Consider the following 5,000-nt stretch of genomic DNA (forward strand, 5'->3'; position numbering starts at 1 on the left):
TCGAAAGGTATTAACCGGGGGCACACGGAAAACCGGGACTAATAACGCGCACGTGCGCGTGCGCGAAACGGGAAGCAAAAGAAAACTTCAATCGGAGCTACAACCGTGAACCGTCGCAGATAGGGCGGAAATTTCAACGCACGTCGCTGCGTCTCACTCCAACTTAAATAACAAAACTGTCCCCAGCGAAATCGGTTGGATAAAACGGAAACGGGAAGCGAAAGAAAACGTTAAACGTCAACACCGAAATGGCTATCGTCAATTCCAATGTGAAAACAACTCGCACGTATGTGTCTTACTCTAAAGCAGTGTATAAAACTATCCCCAGCCAAATCAGAGCTACGCAACGAAAACGGGAAGCGAAACAAAACTTTAAACGGAGCTACCGAATTGGAAATCATCAATCCTGGGAAAATAACAACTCACACGTGTGCCCCTTATTCTAACTTGAATTTAGAAACCGTCCTCAACAAAATCCCACGTTCGGGTGAATAACTGTGAATTTTAAGGCACATGCCTCTCTGGGCTGGGAGAGTGCATTCAAATAGGAGAAATTGGCTTCATTTAGAGGCATCTCCACTTAGGGACGTCGTAGCACCTTAACTCGGGTGGCGTTGGAAAGGTCTGGTCCAGGGGAACACGGGCGTGTCAAGTTTGCCACGCGCACGCGCATCCCCGCTAAACAGGGGCCAAAACAAAACTTTAAACGGAGCTACCGAATTGGAAACCATCAATCCTGGGAAAATAACAACTCACACGTGTGCCCCTTATGCTAACTTGAATTTAGAAACCGTCCTCAACAAAATCCCACGTTCGGGCGCAAAACTGCACGTTTGAGGCCACATTTTCAATGATGCTGGAAACTTACATTCAAAGCTGGGAAAATGTGCTCATCTACAGGCATCCCCACTTAGGGACGTCGTAGCACCTTGACTCGGGTGGCGTTGGAAAGGTCTGGTCCAGGGGAACACGGGCGTGTCAAGTTTGCCACGCGCACGCGCATCCCCGCTAAACAGGGGCCAAAACAAAACTTTAAACGGAGCTACCGAATTGGAAACCATCAATCCTGGGAAAATAACAACTCACACGTGTGCCCCTTATGCTAACTTGAATTTAGAAACCGTCCTCAACAAAATCCCACGTTCGGGCGCAAAACTGCACGTTTGAGGCCACATTTTCAATGATGCTGGAAACTTACATTCAAAGCTGGGAAAATGTGCTCATCTACAGGCATCCCCACTTAGGGACGTCGTAGCACCTTGACTCGGGTGGCGTTGGAAAGGTCTGGTCCAGGGGAACACGGGCGTGTCAAGGTTGCCACGCGCACGCGCATCCCCGCTAAACAGGAGCCCAAACAAAACTTTAAACGGGGCTACGGAAAAGGGGAGAGCTTTTTCGGGGACAAACACCACTCACGTCGGTGCCCCCTGTTCCAACTTGAATTTAGAAACCGTCCTCAACAAAATCCCACGTTCGGGTGAATAACTGTGAATTTTAAGGCACATGCCTCTCTGGGCTGGGAGAGTGCATTCAAATAGGAGAAATTGGCTTCATTTAGAGGCATCCCCACTTGGGGACGTCGTAGCACCTTAACTCAGGTGGCGTTAGAAAGGTCTGGTCCAGGGGAACACGGGCGTGTCATGTTTGCCACGCGCACGCGCATCCCCGCTGAACAGGAGCCCAAACAAAACTTTAAACGGGGCTACGGAAAAGGGGAGGGCTTTTTCGGGGACAACCACCACTCACCTCGGTTCCCCCCATCCCAACTTGAATTTAGAAACCGTCCCCAGCCAAATCCCACGTTCGGGGGCAAAACTGCTCGTTTGAGGCCACATTTTCAATGATACTGGAAACTTACATTCAAAGTTGGGAAAAGGTGTTCATTTACAGGCATCTCCACTTAGGGACGTCGTAGCACCTTAACTCAGGCGGCGTTAGAAAGGTCTGGTCCAGGGGAACACGGGCGTGTCAAGGTTGCCACGCGCACGCGCATCCCCGCTAAACAGGAGCCCAAACAAAACTTTAAACGGGGCTACGGAAAAGGGGAGAGCTTTTTCGGGGACAAACACCACTCACGTCGGTGCCCCCTGTTCCAACTTGAATTTAGAAACCGTCCTCAACAAAATCCCACGTTCGGGTGAATAACTGTGAATTTTAAGGCACATGCCTCTCTGGGCTGGGAGAGTGCATTCAAATAGGAGAAATTGGCTTCATTTAGAGGCATCCCCACTTGGGGACGTCGTAGCACCTTAACTCAGGTGGCGTTAGAAAGGTCTGGTCCAGGGGAACACGGGCGTGTCATGTTTGCCACGCGCACGCGCATCCCCGCTGAACAGGAGCCCAAACAAAACTTTAAACGGGGCTACGGAAAAGGGGAGGGCTTTTTCGGGGACAACCACCACTCACCTCGGTTCCCCCCATCCCAACTTGAATTTAGAAACCGTCCCCAGCCAAATCCCACGTTCGGGGGCAAAACTGCTCGTTTGAGGCCACATTTTCAATGATACTGGAAACTTACATTCAAAGTTGGGAAAAGGTGTTCATTTACAGGCATCTCCACTTAGGGACGTCGTAGCACCTTAACTCAGGCGGCGTTAGAAAGGTCTGGTCCAGGGGAACACGGGCGTGTCAAGGTTGCCACGCGCACGCGCATCCCCGCTAAACAGGAGCCCAAACAAAACTTTAAACGGGGCTACGGAAAAGGGGAGAGCTTTTTCGGGGACAAACACCACTCACGTCGGTGCCCCCTGTTCCAACTTGAATTTAGAAACCGTCCTCAACAAAATCCCACGTTCGGGTGAATAACTGTGAATTTTAAGGCACATGCCTCTCTGGGCTGGGAGAGTGCATTCAAATAGGAGAAATTGGCTTCATTTAGAGGCATCCCCACTTGGGGACGTCGTAGCACCTTAACTCAGGTGGCGTTAGAAAGGTCTGGTCCAGGGGAACACGGGCGTGTCATGTTTGCCACGCGCACGCGCATCCCCGTTGAACAGGAGCCCAAACAAAACTTTAAACGGGGCTACGGAAAAGGGGAGGGCTTTTTCGGGGACAACCACCACTCACCTCGGTGCCCCCCATCCCAACTTGAATTTAGAAACCGTCCCCAGCCAAATCCCACGTTCGGGGGCAAAACTGCACGTTTGAGGCCACATTTTCAATGATACTGGAAACTTACATTCAAAGTTGGGAAAAGGTGTTCATTTACAGGCATCCCCACTTGGGGACGTCGTAGCACCTTAACTCAGGCGGCGTTAGAAAGGTCTGGTCCAGGGGAACACGGGCGTGTCAAGGTTGCCACGCGCACGCGCTTCCCCGCTGAACAGGAGCCCAAACAAAACTTTAAACGGGGCTACGGAAAAGGGGAGGGCTTTTTCGGGGACAACCACCACTCACCTCGGTGCCCCCCATCCCAACTTGAACTTAGAAACCGTCCCCAGCGAAATCCCACGTTCGGGCGAATAACTGTGAATTTTAAGCCCCTTTTCCTCTCAAGCTGGAAACGTGCAAAGTTGGGAAAAGGTGTTCATTTACAGGCATCTCCACTTAGGGACGTCGTAGCACCTTAACTCAGGCGGCGTTAGAAAGGTCTGGTCCAGGGGAACACGGGCGTGTCAAGGTTGCCACGCGCACGCGCATCCCCGCTGAACAGGAGCCCAAACAAAACTTTAAACGGGGCTACGGAAAAGGGGAGGGCTTTTTCGGGGACAACCACCACTCACCTCGGTGCCCCCCATCCCAACTTGAATATAGAAACCGTCCCCAGCCAAATCCCACGTTCGGGGGCAAAACTGCTCGTTTGAGGCCACATTTTCAATGATACTGGAAACTTACATTCAAAGTTGGGAAAATGTGCTCATCTACAGGCATCCCCACTTGGGGACGTCGTAGCACCTTGACTCAGGCGGCGTTAGAAAGGTCTGGACCAGGGGAACACGGGGGTGTCAAGTTTGCCACGCGCACGCGCTTCCCCGCTGAACAGGAGCCCAAACAGAACTTTAAACGGGGCTACGGAAAAGGGGAGGGCTTTTTCGGGGACAACCACCACTCACCTCGGTGCCCCCCATCCCAACTTGAATATAGAAACCGTCCCCAGCCAAATCCCACGTTCGGGCGAATAACTGTGAATTTTAAGCCCCTTTTCCTCTCAAGCTGGAAACGTGCAAAGTTGGGAAAAGGTGTTCATTTAGAGGCATCTCCACTTAGGGACGTCGTAGCACCTTAACTCAGGCGGCGTTGGAAAGGTCTGGTCCAGGGGAACACGGGGGTGTCAAGGTTGCCACGCGCACGCGCTTCCCCGCTGAACAGGAGCCCAAACAAAACTTTAAACGGGGCTACGGAAAAGGGGAGGGCTTTTTCGGGGACAACCACCACTCACCTCGGTGCCCCCCGTCCCAACTTGAACTTAGAAACCGTCCCCAGCGAAATCCCACGTTCGGGCGAATAACTGTGAATTTTAAGCCCCTTTTTCTCTCAAGCTGGAAACGTGCAAAGTTGGGAAAAGGTGTTCATTTAGAGGCATCTCCACTTAGGGACGTCGTAGCACCTTAACTCAGGCGGCGTTGGAAAGGTCTGGTCCAGGGGAACACGGGGGTGTCAAGGTTGCCACGCGCACGCGCATCTCCGCGACGCTGCGAGCGAAACAAATTTTCAAACGCGCACACCGAAATGGGGACACTTTTTTCGGGGACAAACACCACTCACCTCGGTGCCCCCCATCCCAACTTGAATATAGAAACCGTCCCCAGCCAAATCCCACGTTCGGGCGAATAACTGTGAATTTTAAGCCCCTTTTCCTCTCAAGCTGGAAACGTGCAAAGTTGGGAAAAGGTGTTCATTTAGAGGCATCTCCACTTAGGGACGTCGTAGCACCTTAACTCAGGCGGCGTTGGAAAGGTCTGGTCCAGGGGAACACGGGGGTGTCAAGGTTGCCACGCGCACGCGCATCTCCGCGACGCTGCGAGCGAAACAAATTTTCAAACGCGCACACCGAAATGGGG

This window comes from Osmerus mordax, unplaced genomic scaffold (assembly GCF_038355195.1).
Source record: "Osmerus mordax isolate fOsmMor3 unplaced genomic scaffold, fOsmMor3.pri Scaffold_57, whole genome shotgun sequence".
In the NCBI taxonomy this organism is placed as follows: Eukaryota; Metazoa; Chordata; class Actinopteri; order Osmeriformes; family Osmeridae; genus Osmerus; species Osmerus mordax.